This window comes from Notamacropus eugenii, chromosome 5 (genome assembly GCF_028372415.1).
Source record: "Notamacropus eugenii isolate mMacEug1 chromosome 5, mMacEug1.pri_v2, whole genome shotgun sequence".
NCBI classification, from domain to species: Eukaryota; Metazoa; Chordata; class Mammalia; order Diprotodontia; family Macropodidae; genus Notamacropus; species Notamacropus eugenii.
The window spans coordinates 22,962,931-22,985,869 of record NC_092876.1 but is presented as its reverse complement, the minus strand read 5'-3'; the positions used below and the strand labels follow the sequence as shown (position 1 = coordinate 22,985,869).

The 22,939-nt window shown below is 39.4% G+C and overlaps 1 pseudogene; it reads right to left on the bottom strand.

The window, feature by feature from the left end:
- Positions 1-17,730: 17,730 nt before the first annotated feature.
- LOC140503592 (olfactory receptor 13H1-like) lies at positions 17,731-18,929 on the bottom strand (annotated as a pseudogene).
- Between the last annotated feature and the right edge of the window lie 4,010 nt (positions 18,930-22,939).

Sequence of the window (22,939 nt, the reverse complement as noted above, 5' to 3'; positions counted from 1 at the left end):
ATGATCCTACAGTTATATATTTTAAAGATCTTCCCAGCTTTGACATTCTATATTCTAGAGGCTTCTAGGTGACAATGAATGGAGGCCTTGACTTGGAGCCCAGAAGACCTGAGTTTGCATGCTGATTCCAACATTTACTAGCTGCGTGGTCCTGGAAAAGTCATTTACTCTCTTTGATCCTCAGTTTCCTCATCTATAAAATGGGCATAATCATAGTGCCTACCCAGGACTGTATGAGGATAAAATGAAATGATGGCTCTAAAGCACTTTGCAAACCTTAGGGTACTGTATAAATACATGTTAGATGCATCCTTCTTATTCTTATTATAAAATAATTTACAAATCTGCTGCCTTTTTGTCCCAATATTTTATATTTATGATACCTTTAACCTGTGATATTATTTTATGAAGATAAGTCTCCCAAGAATATCTGTCTGTTTCATAACTTTGCCTCTTGTATGTTCATCCACAGCCCTTTATATTCTTCTCTACTCCTTAGCCTCTTACCCTTTACTCCTATAATTTGCCCAAATGTTTGGGAGAGAGTTTCTTAAAGCTGGCCCTCTTTCCATACCCTTCCCTCTTACCTCTGATCCATAAATCTGTTCTTCACCAAGTCCCCCATGAACATACAACCAAAACAGAAAGTCTTCTCCAAGGATATCCTGCCCATCTTTCCCAGTAGCATAACAGGAGGCTTCAGAGAACATAAGAGGAACAGGTGAGACTCAGTTTTCCAAATGCAAAAAATGTTTGGAAAGTTGGATTTCCCAACTTCCTCAAAGTCAAGTTCTCCCTCTTTCTCTCTAGCCACTCTTTTCCAATCCCTGACGCAGTCACAGGGGAATCCCCTTGCAATGGAGGGCTGGCAATGGGAATGAGCCAAAAAAAAAAGGAGAATACTAATTAGAGGAGGAAAAATTGACCTTTACTTCTTCTTTTTCTTTTCTCCAGGGGCTACGAGAGGGGTCCTCCAAGGGACGGAGAACTCATTAAAATGAGAAGTGTGAAAAATGGCTTGGGACTCAAAAGTAAACTTTCTGACTCATTTAGAGTCATTAATGGGAAGATAATCAAGATACAGTTTTTGAATCCACTCAGAAAATTAAGTGATCCAACTACTGGAAAACATCGTATGACAGCTGAAGTGTGTGTTTGTGTGTGTGTGTGTATGTATGTGTGTGTATGTATGTTTGTGTGTGTATGTGTGTTTGTGTGTGTATGTGTGTGTATGTGTGTGGGTGTGTATGTGTGTATGTGTGTCTGTGTGTGTATGTGTGTATATGTATGTGTATGTATGTATGTGTGTATGTGTGTATGTGTGTGTGTGTATGTGTGTGTGTGTATGTGTGTATGTGTGTGTGTGTGTAGTGGGGCAGGTCACACCGTAGAAGACTGGTTAGTTCATTAGTTTGATTGATTCAGTCATAGAGTATTGAATTACAGAGTGGGAGGGATCCTTAGAACATACGGTGTCAGAGATGGGAAAGACTTTCAATGACTTTCTGGTCCATCACTCTCATTTTATCTAAAACCATCTTAGAATTTTAGCTCTTATTAACATTTTTTTTATATTTTATTTTATTATTTTTATTTATTTATTTATTAAACTTTTAACATTCATTTTCACAAAATTTTGGGTTCCAAATTTTCTCCCCTTTTGTCCCCTTCCCCCCAAACACCAAGCATTCTAATTGCCCCTATGACCAATTTGCTCTCTCTTCTATCATCCCTCCCTGCCCTTGTCCCTATCTTCTCTTTTGTCCCTTAGGGCCAGATAACTTTCTATACCCCTTTGCCTGTATTTCTTATTTCCTAGTGGCAAGAACATTACTCGACAGTTGATCCTAACACTTTGAGTTCCAACTTCTCTTCCTCCCTCCCTCCCCACCCCCTCCCTTTGAAAGGCAAGCAATTCAATATGGGCAAAATCTGTGTAGTTTTGCAAATGACTTCCATAATAGTCGTGTTGTATAAGACTAACTATATTTCCCTCCATCCTATCCTGCCCCCCATTACTTCTATTCTCTCTTTTGATCCTGTCCCTCCCCATGAGTGTCAACCTCAAATTGCTCCCTCCTCCCCATGCCCTCCCTTCCATCATCCCTCCCAACCCTGCTTATCCCCTTATCCCCCACCTTCCTGTATTGTAAGATAGGTTTTCATACCAAAATGAGTGTGCATTTTATTCCTTCCTTTAGTGGAATGTGATGAGAGTAAACTTCATGTTTTTCTCTCACCTCCCCTCTTTATCCCTCCACTAATAAGTCTTTTGCTTGCCTCTTTTATGAGAGATAATTTGCCCCATTCCATTTCTCCCTTTCTCCTCCCAATATATTTCTCTCTCACTGCTTGATTTCATTTTTTGAAGATATGATCCCATCCTCTTCAATTCACTCTATGCATTCTGTCTCTGCGTGTGTACATGTGTGTGTGCATGTGTGTGTGTGTAATCCCACCCAGTACCCAGATACTGAAAAGTTTCAAGAGTTACAAATATTGTCTTTCCATGTAGGAATGTAAACAGTTCAACTTTAGTAAGTCCTTTATGACTTCTCTTTGCTGTTCACCTTTTCATGCTTCTCTTCATTCTTGTGTTTGAAAGTCAAATTTTCTTTTCAGCTCTGGTCTTTTCATCAAGAATGCTTGAAAGTCCTCAATTTCATTGAAAGACCATTTTTTCCCCTGAAGTACTATACTTAGTTTTGCTGGGTAGGTGATTCTTGGTTTTAGTCCTAGTTCCTTTGACTTCTGGAATATCCTATTCCATACCCTTCTATCCCTTAATGTAGAAGCTGCTAGATCTTGTGTTATCCTGACTGTATTTCCATAATACTTGAATTGTTTCTTTCTAGCTGCTTGCAATATTTTCTCCTTGACCTGGGAACTCTGGAATTTGGCCACAATGTTCCTGGGAGTTTCTCTTTTTGGATGTCTTTCAGGTGGTGTTCTGTGAATTCCTTGAATATTTATTTTGCCCTCTGGTTCTAGAATCTCAGGGCAGTTTTCCTTGATAATTTCATGAAAGATGATGTCTAGGCTCTTTTTTTGATCATGACTTTCAGGTAGTCCCATAATTTTTAATTGTCTCTCCTGGATCTATTTTCCAGGTCAGTTGTTTTTCCAATGAGATATTTCACATTATCTTCCATTTTTTAATGCTTTTGGTTTTGTTTTGTGATTTCTTGGTTTCTCATAAAGTCATTAGCCTCCATCTGTTCCATTCTAATTTTGAAAGAACTATTTTCTTCAGTGAACTTTTGAAGCTCCTTTTCCATTTGGCTAATTCTGCTTTTGAAAGCATTCTTCTCCTCATTGGCTTTTTGAATCTCTTTTGCCAATTGAGTTAGCCTATTTTTCAAGGTGTTATTTTCTTCAGCATTTTTTTGGGTCTCCTTTAGCAGGGTGCTGACCTGCTATTCATGCTTTGACTACGTCTCTCATTGCTCTTCCCAGCTTTTCATCCACCTCTCTAACTTGATTTTCAAAATTCTTTTTGAGCTATTCCATGGCCTGAGCCCATTGGGTGGGCTGGGATACAGAAGCCTTGACTTCTGTGTCTTTCCCTGATGGTAAGCATTGTTCTTCCTCATCAGAAAGGAAGGGAGGAAATGTGTGTTCACCAAGAAAGTAACCTTCTATAGTCTTATTTCTTTTCCCTTTTCTGGGCATTTTCCCAGCCAGTGACTTGACTTCTGAATATTCTCTTCACACCCACTTTGCCTCCGGATCCTCCCAGACAGCACTTCGTGTCTGAGATTCAAATGCTGCTTCCTAGCCTCAGGGCTTTGGGTGGGGGCAGGGCTGCTATTCAGTGTGAGATTAAGTTCAGGTGCTCAGGTGGGGGCAGGGCCGCCTCTCAGGCTCAGTTCCCTCAGGGGGTTTATGCAGAGACCTTCAACAATGGATCCAGGCTCCTGCCTGCTTGGGGAGCCCAGGTCTGCTCCCACCTCTGCTGTTGCCTCCCGAGGGGGCCTGAGTTATGGGGACACCCCACTCCCCTGTTGGCCACCCAAAAAGACTCTCTCACTGACCCTTGTCACCTGTGGGTGGAGGGACCCACGTGGCTGCTGGAGATGCCGTCCCTGAAGCATGCTGGGATCTGCTCCTCTCGGTGCCGGGGCGTGGCAGGGCTGGACTCGGCTCCGCCTCCACAGCGCGATGGACCTTTTGTGAGAGGTTTGCAGGTCCCTCTGGAACAGAAATCTCCTTCACTCCACTGTTCTGTGGCCTCTGCTGCTCCAGAATTCCCCGTGAGTTCCTTTTTACAGATGTTTTATGGGTTGTGGGTTCGGAGCTATGTGTATGTGTGTCTTTCTACTCCGCCATCTTTGGTCCACCCTCTTATTAACATTTTATTGCCATGTTTTGAATCTCCGCATATTGTTCCAATGCCAAATATCAATTATGTTTTCTCCAGGAGGACTCCCCTGACCACCTTCCTCCACTCCCTTCTACCTTGGGGAGGATCTTTAGAACATTTTAATGCAGTATTGATACCTGTCAATCTCTTATATGCATGTTCCTCATCTGTAAAACAAGGATAAGGTTATGTGTGACATCTTCACAGAGCTATTATGAGGGTCTAATAAAATAATATGGGCAAAATATTTTGCAAATTATAGAGTATTATAAACGTTTCATACTATCAGCATTATTGTTGTTATAAGTCCTAGAAAAGCAGCAGGTGATAGTTAACCAGCTCCCTTCCTAGTATGCAGCGCAAACATTATTAACCTCATTTTACATAAGAGGGGAGATAGGTCCTATCCTCACTGAAATTAAGGAGCTTGTGTAGTTCCAGCTTGATATTCACAGCACCTATAGAGGCCATGAATGCATATTGTGCAGTTGTGAACCATGAAATACAATAGCCTTACCACATGGAAGACAGAACCAAAATTGTTCAGATACCAGAAAGCCAAATCCCAACACCAGAAAACCAAATCCATCGTAGTAACAAAGAAATCTATACATAGTAACAATGCAGAGGGCAGCACCATCCCCAAGCCTTCCCTCTGTTAGGCTTCCCACACACTAGCTCCCTGAAACAAATCACAAACAAGTTCTCTCAGTCATGCTAGCCAGCTGCCTGCTTTTCTTTCTCTTCCTCAGTTCTGTTTGCTCTGACTATATTTTCTCTCAGCTCTGCTCTAGCTCTGCCTCTTCTTGTTCCACCCTTCCTGCTCCACCCCTTCCTATTCCATATGACTTAGACTCATGTGACTCAGGTTTTCATGTGACTTAAGCAGGTCACATGGATCTATCAACGAATAGAAAAGATCTTTCCGTTTAGATTATCATTACAGCTTGCTAAGGTGACAAAATCATGTGCTTAGAAAGAAGAGGAAAGAAGGAAGATTTCTGTCTCTTTTGTCCACTTTACAGGTCTGGTGATGTTAATAACAGTTGGCATTTGATGATGCTTTACAACATCCAAAGTGTTTTTACTTCCATCATCTTGTTTAATCCTTTTAATATTTTCATAAAACCAACAAGACAAAGAGTGTCTCCATTTTAAAGATAAAAAAACCGAAACTAAGAGAGATGTACTAGTGGCTAATAAATGATAATTTAGGAACCCAAATTAGGGAATCAAAGTCTATCACTGTTGGATAGCATCTAATTCTACCTATACTTTTGTAAACATCCTCTACATTTTTGATATTCATCTAGCCTCTTTTTAAACATCTCTACTGATGAGGAACTCCTTATCTCCTGAGGCATTCTATTCCACTTATTATTATCCAATATTTTGTCTGTTTTACTGTGAATATGGAGTAATACTGGATTATTTGAAATGATATTACTACAGAATTGAAAGCCTTTCTCCTGGTTGCATGCAGAATCTTTTGTTCAGCATTGACATTCTGAAACTTAACCATAACTTATCTGTCTTTCAATTGTGAATTTTTTTTTTTTTTGGTGGTGACCTGTGTATGTGAGCATTCATACTTTGTTTTATTTCTGGCCCAGTTCCTTGTATTTTTTATTACAGTATGATGCGCAGTTTTCAAAGACAACATACTTTACTTGAGAATCTATGATCCTTTTAGTTTCATATTACTATCAAAGCAATCCTTTTGGTTAATGTCGAACAATATGTTCTTTCAAAGTTATTGTTTTTTTAAAGTTATTTTTGCAAAAATTCTTCCACTTCTGTATTTTTGAGTTCTAAATTCATCATTTGCTTATTAAGGGTCTCCAGTATTTTGGTGGGATTCTCTATCAAGTGTTCTAAGTTGCTTACTCTATTGTTTTAGTTATTTCTTTATTGGGAGTTCTACTTTTTAATCTAATTACCATCCTAATATTTTATTTATTTATTTATTTTTTTTCTTTAAAGGCAATTGGGTTTAAGTGACTTGCCCAGGGTCACAAACTAGTAAGTGTCTGGGGCTGGATTTGGATACAGATACTTATGACTCCAAGGCTGGTGCTCTATTCATTCTCCTATCTAGCTGTTTCATATTTTTTTTAATAAGTTTTATCTTTTAAGCCATTCTGGAATTTCTTGTTGTTTTCCAGTGATCTCTGGGAAGGTGAAGTATTCCGTTCTTCACTTGGAGTTTTCAGCTTACTTTTCTTTGAGGTATAATATTCATTAATTATGGCATGGCCTTTTAAACTTACTTATTTCTTACTTCAATTTGTATGAATTTCTTTGTTGATTTGTTTGTTGGGAGGTAGGGTTATATTAAGTCTTTCAGGAACAAAATTTTCTTTTTTTCTCTTTAACTTTCTCAGTTACCTGCCAATGGCAAGTATTAACAATTTATCCAAAAAGACCACCAAACTCTTTCTCTTTTCTCTTTGGAGCATAGGACTAGTGGTGATTTTGTTAGGTTGGACAGTGGGCACAGTTCAATGACTTTTTGAACAAGGTTCTAAATTGCTTTGCAAAATGGCTGGATCAGTTCACAATTCCACCAATGGCACATTAGTGTACCTGTTTCCCTGGCCTAGCATTCTAGAATGTGTTTGTCATTATTCTCTTTTGTCATCTTTGCCAATCTGATTGGTATAAAATAGAAGCTCAAAGTTGCTTTAATTCATATTTCTCTAAGTATTAGTGATTTGTAATTTTTATAGTTAGTGTTGTTAGTGTTTTTCTCTTTGAAATATACCCATTCATATTTTAAGTATACATAATTGTCCATTCGATCTTCTGTAGTCTTAGATAATTCTTGTTTGGTTCTGAACGCTTTCCCATCCATAGATCCAAAAGGTAATTTCTTCATCACTCTTGTAATTTGCTTGTGATATCACTTTTTTTAGGGGAATGGTTCTAAAGCATATTTCTCCCTTTGCAGTTTGTATTGGTATATGATATAAGATGTTGGGTAATATCTAATTTCCACCATATTACCAGTAGTTTTCATCTGATAGTGAGTCCTGAATTTACTGTTAACTCAGTAAATGAGGTGTTTGAGTTTATCACCACCATGTCACTGTGTTTGCTTCCTCTACTTACAAATACAATCACTAATACCTATTAAATTACAATGATATGAGGAAATACTTTTTAAATTCAGTAGGGGTATCAAAATTATCTTCACAGTTTTAATATTTCCAGTTGTCACACTGAGTTTTTTTTTTTCTTTTAGGCAAATTCTCATTTTAAAGGCAATCAGTTCTTGCATAAATTTTTCTACCATCTGTTCAAAGGTAGCAATTCTCCTTTCTTTCTGAGTTATTCCAGTTTGTATTCCATGTTTTATTTCTGCTGGGTGTTTTTGTAATCTTTGGGGCCAGGATATTTTTTTTCTTTTGAGGTTCACTTGGATTTATTGTAGGTCTACTCTCTTGGGTCTTCTTTGAGAATTCTTGGGAATCTCTTAAAATAAAATGTTCATAGTACTTGGTGTTTTCATTGGTTTTTCTCATATCAGGGACCTCATTGTCTTGGTTGGGGATTTGTTGTTGGGTCCAACTCTACTGGTTTTGGGGCAGGTCCTTCTAGGTCCTGAGTGTGATGGCTAATACTACACTTTCCCTCTGCCACAGAAATTGTCTGGCTTTGCTCCTGCTCTAGCTCAGGTCCAGGTTGTTTGGATTCTAGATAGGGTTGGAGCTGCCTGGATTCTTCTAGGGACTTTCTTCAGATGTGGCCAAAGCTCCAAGACTACTCTGCCACAAGACTTTGATAGGGAACTTTCTCCCATTTCAGAGGTCTACTTCATGCCATTACTTCCTCAAACTGAGACTTGTTTATGCCCAGGCTCTTGGTGGTTGTCCTTTTGTGCAACTTTTTATTGGATACAGGAGTTTATAGCTGATTCTTGTCATTAAAAAAAAAAAGAATACTTGTTGCATTTTAAAACCTGAATTCTATTGTTTGGAGAGGCTTTGGGATTCTCTATGTCCTGGAATGCCACTATCTTCCTCCTATCCCTCATTCCCTCTTTATGATACAGTAATAGTATCTCAAGTCTCTGTGGGAGAGACCATTGAAGTAGGTGTGATATAATGCAGATCACAATGTGTAGAACGGCATCCATACTGCCAGTGCCTACAACTCTAGGAAAAGATGGAAAACAGATGAAGATAGAGAAATTTCCAGACAGGAATATAAAGGGAGACATTTTCTTTGTATTTTGCTGAAGTTGATTCTGCCTTGTTAAAGGCCAATGGTGAGCATGAACATTGTTTCTTGGTTTATAAATTTACCTGATTGTTTTTATTGATAGATCATACAGAATCACAGAATTTCAGAACTGAGGGGACTTCTTAGACTATCTGCTCAACCCATCTTTTTGAAAGAATCAGCAGATCTAAGTCGGAACGAAATGGATTTTCTTTGCAGAATAATGTCATGTCTACCACACCCCTACATTCTGGTGAAGGACCCACTGTCTTTTGCTCCTCTGTTCATGACTCTTTAGTAAGGTGCTATTGTTTACTCCACAGGCTGCTTTGTGTGGCTTGAGAGTAGGAGGTCTCTTTTCTGAATAATTTAGTGTTTACTAAAGAAGACAGCATCCCATTGCCTAAGGTGAGCTAAGCCTCAGTCTGGAGACCTGAGTTTGAAGCCTGGCTCCCATGCTGACTAGTTGTCTGATCCTGGAGAAAGTTCATCAGATCTCCCAGCCTCAGTTCCTTTCCTTGTACATCCAAGGAGAACATCCCCCCATTCACCACCTTCTTGGGGTTGTTGGGACAAAAGCAGTTTGTGAACTTTAAATTGCTATCAACTGAGTCTCAATTAGTTTCTATTTACCAAAAGAACTAATTTCCTTCTTTCTTATTCAAGCCGTAAGATTGTGTCTTAATCGTCAAAAATTTTCTCTCCCCTCATATGTAGGAGAGTTAGCATGCCAAGCAACAAGTATTTAATGAGCATCTGTGTTCCCCCATTCAACCCTCTCCCTCCCCATTAGGATCTGAAACGGCAGTTAGTAGCACAAAAAAGTTCATCTTGGATCTGGGAAATCTGCAGCCCAATATTTCATGAAAGGAAAGGCAAATGCAGTAGTTAAAGCCTGTGTGTCAGTTGAGTTTGAGGGGCCTGGGCCACCAATTTGTTTACTGGACTGCGGATTTCCCAGATCCAAGAAGAACTTTTTTGTGCCACTAACTGCTGCTTCAGATCCTAATGGGGAGGGAGAGGCATGATTAAGACACAATCTCACAGCTTGAATAATGTATTTTTACATGAGTCTTGTTGTAAAGTAGAATTAGAAACAATAGGAGGAGCCATGAGAAAGAAAAAAGAGAAAGAGCAAATAGTCTGCTTCTATCTGCATTCAGACTCCATAGTTCTTTCTCTGAATGTGGATAACATTTTTCAACATGATTCTTTTGCAGTTATCTTAGATTCTTGCATTATTGAGAAGAGCTAAGACTATCATAGTTGATCATCATACATTGTTGCTATTATTGTGTACAGTGTTCTCCTGGTTCTGCTCATTTTACTCAGCATCAGTTCATATAAGTCTTTCCAGGCTTTTCTGAAATCTACCTGCTCATCATTTCTTATAGTACAGTAGTATTCTATTACATTAATTTACCACAACTTGTTCAGTCATTCCCCAATTGATAGGCATCATCTCAATTTCCAATTCTTGGCCATCGCAAAAAAGCTGCTATAAATATTTTTGTATGTGTGGGTCCACTTCCCATTTTTATGATCTCTTTGGGAAACTGTCCTAGAAGTGGTATTGCTGGGTCAAAGAGTATGCCCAGTTTTATAGTCCTAAGCTAAGAACTAAAATCAGAATATAGTCTTTTGGAGTTTCCCAACACCCTAGACACCAGTGAACACTACTCATTTCACTATAACAATCCTCAACAATATAACTATATTCTAATAACTGGAAATCTTGAAGAACATTGTTTTTGGAAATCATATATATATATATATATGTATATATGTGTATATATGTGTATATATGTATATATGTGTGTATGTGTATACATGTATATATATACACACGTATACATACATATACATATATATGTGTATACACACATGTGTATACTGTTTCCAATCAAAGATTTTTGATTGATTCAATCAGAGGCAAGATTCAATCAAAGGCACTTGATTGGCTAAACCTCAGTCTAGAACAGTGGCAAAAAATCCTGCTTTGCTTGCTGTTACAGAGATTTATGTACTTTTTAGCCATTTCTTTTTTATATTAAGCTAAAATGTGCCTTCAAGCAACACCTATGAGCTACTTATATGTAGTTCTGTGGACCCCAACGAAGTAAATGAAGCCTGCATTGTCGCAATACAACTATTTGAAAAAATAGTTTTTATAATTTAGATAATTGATTCATTTGCTTATTATTTTCTTGCTAATTGTACTTATTCAACTTTCTTGCATTTCTATTGCTTGGGAGGATTTTTTTTTGGAAAATTTTCTCGTCACCTCTGGTTTCTTTTGTAGGAACAATTCAAGTGTCTGTCTTTGTGGAAGTCATCATCTTTTAAAATTTATGATTAGATATCTTTTCACAGCATGTGCTATTTGAGGGAAGCATCTCAAGTTCCTTTGCTTTTGGAATATCTTAGTACAGTATTTTCTCTGGTGTTTCATTGCTCTTGTGTAATCTTGGTAATTCAAGAATTATCTGGAGGTCTTTCTCTTAGATACTTGCAAAATTTATTGATTGGTATTAAAATTCCCCAAATTAATCTTATATAGATTATATGTTTTGGAGATTCACTAATGAGATATTTTTGTTTGGTGGTAATCTATGGACGTAATTGTCTTAATTTAAACTCTTTAGGTATTTTCTCATTATTTTCCAAAGTATAGTATTCAATTAAAACTTGCAATTTTATTTTCCTGAAATACCCAGGTACCCAAGCTAAAAACCTCAGTGATTATCCTGTGGAAGAAAAAACCAAAGGGAAATTTAATGATTGCCATGGACTGTCATGTGGAAAAATGATGGAAACAGAATTAGGAACAATGAGGAAAGTTGCATATAGGCAGATACAGATTTCATGTAACGAAAACATTTCTAATCGGTGTGATCCAGTCAATCAGCCAGTGAATAAACATTTGTTAAGCACCTACTTATCAGGGGACAGCTAGATTATGCAGCGGATAGATCACTGGGCTTGGAGTCAGGAGAACCTGAGTTCAAATCCAGCCTCAGGCATTTAGTATCTGTGTGACATTTAGAATCTGTCTACCCCAGTTTCCTTATCTGCAACATGACCCAGAGAAGGAAATGCAAACCAGTCCAGTATCTTTGCCAAGAAAATCCCAAATGATGTCATGGAGAGTTAGACACAGCTGAAACAACTGGACAACAGCAATACTCTGAACCAAGCACTATGATAAATTCTGGAGATACAAATAGAAAGACTGCCTTCAAGGAGCTTATAATCTATTGGGGGCAGATGACACAGGAAAGGAAGCTGAAAAAGGGGAGTGGAGAGATGTGCCTGACTTGGGGGCCTTATGGAGGTCTCTAAAGGAATTCTGCTGGGTGGGAAATGAAGAGAGGGATAGCCTGAGCTCTTTTCTTCAATGGAGGTTTGCTTTCAATCAGAGCACAAGAGAGAACTGAGGATTTAGCATGATTAAGCATGAAGACCAAGGCTGATGCAACCTGGCACAGAATGGGATATTTTTTTCTCTACTTTTTCAAGGAAAAGCTCACCACTTATTTGGTATTTTTCACAAAATGCATTTTATTGATTTCATTGGATTTCCAGGTCTTTTTAGAAGTCATCCTTTTTCAGGTGCATTGGATCATGTAGCTTCTGAGATGGAAGCGATTCAGTTTTTTCTGGCATGGTGCTGGTAGACTGTCCATGTTTCACAGCCACACAACAATGAGGTCAGCATAACAGCTCTGTAGACCTTCACTTTCATAGTCAGTCTAAAACCTCTTCTCTCCCATACTTTTCTCCAGAGCCTCCCAAACACTGAGCTGGCTCTGGCAATGTGTGCACCAACCTCATTATTAATGTGTACATTCCTGGAAAGTACACTAACAAGGTAAGTGAACTTATCCACAGCATTCAAAATTTCTCCATTTGTTGTAACCGATGGTTCCATGTATGGATGGTGTGGTGGTGACTGATGGAGCACCTGTGTTTTCCTGGTGTTAAGTATTAGGCCAAAATTAGCACAGGCAGCAAAGAAGTGATCCATACTTTGTTGCATTTCAGCTTCAGAGGATGCATTGAGTACACAATCATCTGTAAACAGAAAATCACGCACCAGCACTCCATCCACTTTGCTCTAGGCTTGTAGCCTTTTCAAATTGAAGAACTTATCATCAGTGTGGTAGTTGACCTGGATGCCGTGTTCATTGTCATTGAAAGCATTGATCCACATGGCTGAAAACATCATACTAAAAAGCATGGGAGCAAGCACACAGCCCGGTTTCACTCCACTGGTGTCTGGGAAGGCACAAGAGCATTGCCCACTATTCAGAACTCAGGCAAACATGGCATCATGAAATTGATGTACAGTGCTGATGAACTTCTCTGGGCAACCAAATTTTGACATAATTTTCCATTAGCCCTCATGAGTAACAATGTCAAAGGCTTTGGTCAGATCTACAAATGTGTACAGACCTCTGTTCTGCTCCTGTCATTTCTTCTGGAACTGTCAGGCAGCAAACACCATACTGACTGTTCCTCAGCCTTTTCTGAAGCCACACTGGCTCTCAGGTAGATGATCATATTCCAAGTGAAGGATCAGCCTATTAAGGAGGACTCTATCAAGAATCTTGCCAGTAATGTCTAAGAGAGAGATACCCCCCCCCCCCGACATGATTGTCCCTGGATAATCTATTTCCTTTACCTTTATAGAGATGGACAATGGAGGCATTCTTGAACTCCTGGAGGATAACCTCCTCTTGCCATAAAACCTCAGTCAACTTTTGTATGAGCAATGGTCCCCCTACTTTGTAAGTCTCAGCTGGAATGAAATTAGCACCAGGTGCTTTGCCACATGAAAAAGAGCCTAATGACACTCAAAACCTCTTCTTCAGTTGGAAGTTCATCTAAGGAGGGATTGACTTCAACCTGAGGTAAATGATCAATGGGTTCAGCATTGATTGATGATTGTCTGTTGAGAAGGCTATGGAAGTGTTCAGCCCATCTCTCTAGAATCATGTCCTTATCACTAATCAATGTGTCTCCATCATTACTGGGTTTTGGTCCATAACTAACTTTCAGGGAATCATAAAAGTGCTTTGGATTGTTACTATCAGAATGAAACTGAATTTCACCTGCCTTCTTTCTGGCCAGGAATCATTCATCTCTCTAAGATTTGCTTGTACTTTGCTTTTGATGGAATTGAATGCTGCCTTCTTAGAGATGGATGAACTATCCTGCTGGTGAAACCTGTGGAGTTCTCGTTTTTCATTTAATAGCTTCTAGATTTCCCTATCATTTTCATCAAACCAGTCTTGGTGTTTGTGAGTGTTCTGAACCAGATGAGCAAATGCAATGCTGTACACCTTAAACTAAACTGCCAAGCATTCAAACTATGCTTCAGAGAGCACACCTTCAAAGGGCTGGCCACATTGTTCGAATGCAAAATGTATGCTTGCCAAAAAGACTATTTTATAGAGAACTCCTGGGGGGCAGGTGGGCAGAACAAGTGATGGTGGGCAGAAGAAGGAATGTTTGGACACTCTCAAGGTCTCTGTCAACAAGTTTAGATTTTATTGTGCCAAATGGGAGACACTGGCACAGGACCACTAGCATGGTGTGCCCACATCAGAAGGGTCCTGTGCTCAATGAGCAAAGCAGAATTGAAACAGCATAAAGTAAACATAGGATGTGCAAATTTGGAGTATCCACTCAAGATGTTCACATGGACTATCTGTGCCCAATATGTGATACAGCATCCTGAGCTCATATTGTTCTGATCAGCTACAGCTGGACACATTAAAACTTGAATTTATCATGGTGATGTCATTTTGTTCCTCTTCAAGATTGAAGGACAACCACCAACCAACCAGCTTCTGAGATGCTTTCCAACTCTGAGCTGTGTGATGATGGGAATGTTCCTGGTCCATGAAATGGGTTAGAATTTAATCTGTAGTATAGGTATGGATGAACTATTGAACACAGACGATCTGGTTCTGCCCTGTCACTTGGATAAATATATAATCTGGGATCTAGCCCACTCTGTCTCTGTCTCTGTCTCTGTCCTTGAGAGATGATTTTTGTGGGGAGCAAGAAAAGTGTCATGAATGGACACTCATTCCTTCACTTATCTACTTGGAAGAGGGGTACTGGGCTATGTACTATACTTCATAGATTTGTAGTCTATAGCCATGATGTTATTCCAGCAAATTGACAATTAAAGTCAGTTTCCCTGTTTCCTTCCAAGGGCAAGAAAGTAGTTTTTTCTCACTAATCTTAGCTCCCTCCCATCAGATGCTAGGTATACAAAAGACAACCTTGGGTAGGGGATTGATACATTTATCTAAGCAAATAGGACAGAAAACTTAGGGAAATTGTCCATATTAGAGCAGACAATATAATATGTAAGAGCAAATGGGCTCTTTATCTTGGGACCAACATAAAGGCTCAGATCAACCAAGAAGAAATCTCACTGGGAAAGCCTTTTCTTAGCAGTTAGGGGAATGCAGGTGCTGGAATCCAAGTGACATGGGAGGAAGCTTTGTTCTTGATTCTCCCATTCTCTTTGTAGAAGTTCTTTCATTTCTTCACACATGACTCTCTCTAACTCTTCTTTTCTCTCTTCTTTCTTTCCTGGTCTTTTTATACCTTCCTAACATCTCCAGACCAGGGGTCTGTCAGCCCATCAGGAGCTGGCAATACCCAACATGACTATGTTGTCTTTTAGGGATGGGCTCTCAGCTGCCTTGGTGTATGGCTTGTTAACACTTGTACAATATGAGCAGAAATCACAGATCACAAAATGTCAAAGATGAAAAACAAGTTAGAGAAGTGCTGGACAGCACTTTCTTCCGACACTGCCCTGCCCCCACCTCACACCTAGACTATTTTACAAGAGAAAAACTGGACACATGAAATGAGTTGCCTATGATAATGCAGACAATCTTTATCAAAACTGAGATTAAAATGTAATTCTGTTCTCATGTTCCATGCTCTTTTCACAATTCCAAGTCTTCCACTCACTTCCTCCCACTCTTACACTGGATCTGCCCTTCATATTCCTACCCCTAGTTAGAGAATGGGGTGATAAATATAGCTCTTTATATCTTCTTCCACAATTGGAAGAGACTGCAATCTGGCAGGAAAAACATATCCATGGGAGGATACTGAAGGCTTTCTGGAAGAAGAGCCCACATCAACATAACTGACTAAGTGTTGGTTAAATAGCTTTTCTTTCCTCAGTACTTTGCTTTTTGGTGTTAGGGAGGTAAGAGGACACAGTTCCTGCCTTTCAGCAGCTTCCACTCTTAGAAGTATTATGGCTCACACCAAGAAGAGAGGTAGCAGGACATGACCAATCATTTTAGGCTGGGGTAGTTGGGGATGGCTTCCTGAATCAAATGAGACTTGAACTTGACCTTGAAGGATGGACAAGTCAGAATCAATGCCCATTTCTTCTAGACAAGGTCTAGGAATATGTACAGCAATCAGATTCAAAGTATGGAATTGAAAATTACCTAGGAGCACTCTATATTATACTTTCTTTGAGGTGCAGCCTTATTTAGGTAATTGCCCATCAAAATAGATATCTGGCTCAGTGGATAGAATATGGGACTTGATCTGAGTTTGAATCCTGTGTTAGACACTAAGCAGTTGTGTGATCCTGGGCAACTGACTTAACCAGCACCTTCCTCTGACCCTGCTCCTACCACATCATACCTAGACTCTTACAGTAGCCAAAGGTAGGTTTCACTGTCACATATCTCCCACTCAAGTCCATCCTCCACTGCTAACATGTTCTTCCTAAAGCATCAATCTAAACATTTCACTTTCCCTTACTCACTAAACTCCAATGGCTCCCTATCACCTCCAGGATCAAATATGAAATTATCTAGCATTTGAAGACCTTCACAATTTGCACTCCCCACTAAGTCTCCTCTTTTGTTTTTTTTTTACTCATTACCCTCCCTTCCACCCCAGGTATCTCTTGGATTCAGTCACACTGATCCCCTTCCTGTTTCTAGAACAAGAAACTCCATCTTGTGAATCTGGGCATTTTCTGTTAACTGTCCCTCCTGCCTGAAGTGGTCTTCTTCTTCCTCTCTACCTCCTGACTTCCTTTGAGTCCCAGTTAAAGTCTCATCTTCTGCAAGAAGCCTTTGTTGAGGACTCTTAATTAAAGGCTTCCTCTTTGTTGATTGTCTCCAGTTTATCCAATAGAGAGTTTGTGAAGAATCGTTTGTATGTTCTCCCCTATGAGATTGTGAGCTCCTTGAGGGCAAGAATGGTCTTTTGCCTTTTTTTGTATCCCCAGTGCTAAGCATAGTGTTTGACACATAGTAGGTGCTTAATAAATGTTCATTAACCCATAACCTCAGTTTATTCATCTATAAAAGGAGGATAATAATATCATGTATCTCATCAGGTTGTTTTGTGTACCAAATGAGTTGACAAACCTTAAAGCACTATAAAAGTGAACTTTTTAGAGAGTATTAGACACCACATGCCTTCACTAACTTTTTCTTGTACTTTGAAATGGACCTGGAAGAGACAGATATCTTTGGAAGCAGGTGAGGTCCCGCTGTCCTCATCACTGTTCAGACCACACTTGGCGTGTTGTGCTTGGTTCTGAATACTGCATTCTGGGAAGCACAGAAATAGATTATTTATTATCCAGGGGAGGGCAGCCAAGGTGGTGAGGGATCTGAATCCTATGTCTTAGACATGCTTATATGTGTCTCTTCTGATATACTGATCTAAGGCAAGGATGTCCCAGGAGATGCCTGTCATACCTGGATCTTTCTTCCTCCTAGACCATTGGATGTTTGTGACTCTGATTGGACTCCCTGGGAAAACCTAGGGCTCAGCCTTCAGGTCCAGGATATAGACAGCCAGTGGGACATCTATGAGACTATGACTCTCTAAGACTCAGACTCATTTACTTTTTCATCTGTTTGAAAGTCTTGAAGGGCAATCCTGACAGCTGAACTCACCAAAATCTGGGTTGAGTTGCAATATTTCTTCTTGTTTCAATCATTAGAATACAAAGAGGGGGCTGGACTTTTGGTTTTATTGATATGGGGCGCTGCTAAGTGAGGAATCTCCTTCTGTCAATGCCCTTGGTTCTTTCTCTGCAATTTGTTATTGAGGTATTTTCTAGAGAAATGGGAAAATAAGTAATTGGTCCAGGGAAACAGGGCAGCTTGAGCCCAGATCTTGGTGCTTTCAAGGTCAATCTTCTCTCCACTAAGATAAGGCTCTTTAAAAAAATTGTTGTTTTATTCATTAGCCAGGCCTTTGACCTCCAGAAAAGAGATTAAGAGACCTCTTAGGGAACTTTCTTCTCTCCCAATAGTTTCCTCAGGGCTTTCTTCACATCTTTTTTCTGACGGCTGTAGATGACAGGATTGAGGATAGTTGTCACAACACCATACAACAGGGAGGCAAACTTGTCCACCTGCCCACTGGTCTTGTCCTGAGAATCATGTACATGGCAATGGCTGTTCCATAGAAGAAGACTAGCACAGTGATGTGGGAGCTACACCTGGAGAAAGTCTGCTTTCTGTGCTCAGCTGAATGAATCTTCAATACAGCCCCCAGTATGCGCCCATAGGAGGCAAGGATGAAGCCAAAGTGTGGGTGCCAGGAGAGTCAGGGAGTCAGTGACCATCATCAACAGCTTATTAAACCATTATTCATCATTGCCACCAAATTTGATGATGGCCAAGACCTCACAGAAAAAGTTATTGATGATGTGTTGACCACAGAACTCCAGTGGTATGGCAACAATTGGAACTATTGAGAGGAAAAAGGCTAAGGCCAAGGACAATCCTGCCAACTGGATACAAAACTGGTTGTCCATCCTAACTGTGTACTACAAGGAGTCACTAATTGCGATGCAATGACCATAGGCCATGACAGCCAGCAAGAGGCATTCCACAAACCCAAGTAGAGAAGGTCATGCACTGGTCAGTTGAGAGGACAGGCTTTCTGACTAGACAATTGATGATCATCTGAGGGATGCTAGATAAAATGAAACAGATACCCAGAAATAATAGATTGGTTAGGAAGAAATACGTGGAACTGTGGAGCCTGTAATCATACTGGACCAAGAAGAGAATGAGGCTGTTCCCAAGAAATTTGACAAGATAGGAAATGAGGAGCAGGTAGAAGAAGATGACTTGGGCCCTGGGGTGTCCCGAGAACCCAACCAGCATGAACTATGTTAGGATTGTGTTATTTTTTCCATCCATCTCCTTCCTTCACTGTCTTCATCACCTAAATAGAAATGGGGAGAAACCACATTGGGTTACAAAATAGTCTTGACAGACATTTTGTACTTTGTTATGTGTTAGCTTTCATGGGCTATTGTGTTTATTTAGTGCAGAATTTCTGATTTTATGAGCCCTTTCATACCTTTTAAGAGGGGTATCCTAAAGTCACTATAGTCAGAACAGTTTATCTCCTGTTGGCCCACTTTCTGTTGATGATTACCTTGCACTTAATAAGCTGGTCTTCAGGTAGCAGATTCCTACTGTATTGTTGAACTTATATTTAGAACTTTCATCCATTGAGAGAATCTACAGAACCTTTCATTGTAAGGACATGATGTTCAAGTATTCATAGTACCCTCTACTCCTATGTGCCTTTATGTGGGAATAAGGGAGTTCTTTATATAGCAATAAGAGTCAGGAAGACTTTAGATCAAATGGCAGTTGTTGATCTTCTAATGGTCTTTCCAATGTTAGAGATATGATCCCATACCCATTGAACGTAAGCAAGTACATAATGACAATCCCCTTATTGCAATTCTGCGGAAGAGATTTTTAACAGGAGTCAGTCAAATGGTACAGTGATTAATGTGCTGGATCTGGAGTCAGAAAGACCTAAGTTCAAATCCATCCTCAAATACTTACAACCATGGGACTCTGACACATCACTTAATATTTGTCTGCCTCAGTTTCTTCATCTCTAAAATTGAGATAATAGCACTGACCTCCAAAGGTTATTTTGAAGATAAGTGAGATAGTATTTGCATACCTTGAACTACTATATAAATGCTAGATATTATTGTCATTAATGCTATAATTAATAATATTAATATACAATATTAATAAGAATATAAATAATTAATGACAAAATAAGAAGTATTTTCTCAAAAAGTTTCAGAACCACCTACTTTGCAAAACCTCCTCTACTAATGTTTTATTTGTTGCTGCTGGACACAGATTTGGATTCCATTTTTATTTTAATGTATTGTATCACCAAGGCAATACTGACTTCACTGGTGGTGACAGTGGATATGCCAGCATAGTTCTCAATCACGAAATATAAAAGACTCTCTATGTAAAAGGCTGAAGAAAAACATTTGTTTGGACACTAGAAAGCCAAATCCCAGAACCAGAGAGTCAAGTCCATCATGGTGACCAAGAAATTCATAAACATGATCACCACATGGAACAAAGTCATTCCAAGGCTTCCTCCCGCACCCCCCAGGCCTTCTCACAAGTAAGCATTCATAAACCTGAGCCTTGCTGTCCACACCTGCGTGCATCTTCTCCCCTCTGACCTGACTGCAATCACTCACTTCCTGCCAGTTCTGCCCCACCCTTTCAGCAAACTCCTCCCAATGCAGACTCCATGTGACTTAATTCATCTATTAATGAATAGGAAAGATTTTCCAATTAAATTACCATTGCATTTGGCCCCAAGGTCTTTCATATTCGTTACATGGATTGGTTGGGCAATTGGTATTACCAGAACTTTAACAAAGATAACAGAAAATGAGCATATGAAACAATATCTTAGGCAACTGGTGTCAACAGAACTCCACTATAGTGTAACGGGATCACACAAAATGAGCACAAAAAACAATATTTCAGGGTGAGGCATGAGCACAAGCACCCCAAGATTTTGCTCAACAAATGGAGCTCAAAATGTTGGGGTAAGGGGCAAAGTTCTCTTCTTTCATAACTGCTTCCTGCTGAGATTGGACATAGAGCTGTCCCTGTCCCAAGAGGACCCATTTCAGAGATCTGTTCTTCAACTGGCATTTAGAGTTTGGTCGACTTCAGGTCCAGAGATGACTGTCATGAATGGATAGGAGGTGACATCTGGCTTAAGTGATCAGGCATCTGCAGATGGAGATACCAAGCCTATAGGAAACAAATCTAGCAAAAAAGTTTAATAGATGAAAAGCCAAAAAAGAAACAAGAAAACAATAACAAGAAGCAGGGTAGTTATAGAGTCAGCTGTGGTTCTGGAGTCCATGAACCAACTCTCATAGCCTCATTCACAGTAGAATACATGAGTTAAGGGTACAATCTGATAATCATCCTCTCCTGAATAAACAACAGTTAGGACATTATTTTTCCCATGTGCTATAATTTCCACAGCCATTGGAATGGCATCTGGATTCCATTTTACCCATACCTTGGCTCCCAATTTTATACTGTCAGAGTTATTTCAGGAGAGTTAATTTTCGCAAGTATTCTTGTTTCACAGGGAATAATAGTTACCACAAAACTGTATTGGTTTATCATCTAAATTTTGGAATGTCACAATAATTTCTCCTTGATATTTAGAATCTATCACTCCAGTCAATACATGTGTTCCTCAAGCTGCTAATCCTGATTTAGGTAATATTTGTCCAAAATGATTCCTAGGGATTCTCATACATGTTCCAGTAGAGATTGTTCTTATTTCTTTCCTATCCAATCAAAAGTTCTCTAAATGATGTAGATCATATCCTGCTGAACCAGGTATTCCTGGATACGGTGCTGGAACATCTGATCTCACAGTCCAATACTCAACATTTGGGATGTTATGTTATGTTATGTTGTTTTCTAATTTGCAGATTTGGGGTCATCATTCTGGATAGAGGTGTACTTCCTCCCAGTGGCCTATTATTCAAATTATGTAAAGCAATGAACATATTACCTTTCCAATGGTGATAAGAATTTTTAGAACTTAACTTCTTTAACTGTTCTTTCAATAATCCATTCATTCTTTCAGTTAACCCAGATGCTTGTGGATAGTATGGAATATGATATATCCGTTCTATGTTGTTTAATACGCAATATCTCTTCATTTCATTACCTTTGAAATGTGACCCATTGTCACTTTGAATCTGCATTAAGGTGCCATATTATAGACTTACGATATCTAAAGTTTCACAGGTATTTTTCTGGGTTGCATTCTTATAGGGACAAGCCACTAGTATACCTGAATAGATGTCAACACAAGTACATAAAAATTTTCATCCTCTATCTTGGGGTAGGGATGCAATATAATCTATTTGCCAAATTTGGGCTGGTATGTTTCCCCTTGCAATCTCTCCAGTTACTACTTGAGGAAGAGTCCATTCCTTTTCCAACTGATCTCTCTCTCTCTCTCTCTCTCTCTCTCTCTCTCTCTCTCTCTCTCTCTAACATTCTTTGGTTACTTGTTTTAACAATGAATGAGAGATACTAATACCTTGGTCTTGTGCCCACTGGTGTGTGGCCTGCACCCCTAAATGACCAGCTGTTTGATTGACACATTTTAGCTAGTACTGGATCATCAGTTGGTATCAGAGTAGGGACAATATGTTGAATAGCAATCTTTGCTAGTTGATGAGCATGTACATTATACTCACATTCTAGTGTGGTGAGGGCCATGTGAGCGTCTACATGAAAAACTAGCAAATTAGTAACCAAAGACATGTCTCATATATCTTTCTATAGTTCTTCGCCCCAGACTTGTTTGCCATGAATTTCCCAATTTTGATTTTTCCACATGGGCATCCATGTAGCTAACCCATTAGCCACTGCCCATGAATTAGTGAATATATGACACTGTCCTCCTTGTTCTGTTTTGATAGTTTGGTGTACTGCCATAAGTTCAGTACTTCAACCTATCCCAGTACTTTCCAGGGTCCACATAGTACATGAGATATAGGCTACCTCTTTCCAGTGTCTTTTGTGGCCCATATATTTTGCTATTCCATCGGTAAGCCATGCATGTCTCTTTTGTTCTTCAGCTAATCCGTCATATCCCTCATTCCATCTTACCAAGGACTGTAACAACTGTTGCTTTGGTTCAAAGGTGTATCATTTCCCTCAGTATCTATGTTTGCTATAGATTTATGTAAAGCAGAAACTCCACTTTTCCCTGTTATAGATCTATTCTGAATATACCATTTTCGTTTAATTATTCCAGCTTCCTGTGCATGTCCAATTCTATGAGAAGCTGGAGTACTCATTACCCAGGTCATAATTGGGATTCCAGTCCTTAGTATTACCTCATGGCCTAAAGTCAGCTGTTCAGTCTCTACCAAAGCCTAATATGCAGCTAACAACTGCTTTTCAAGAGGAGTATATTGAGCTCCAGATG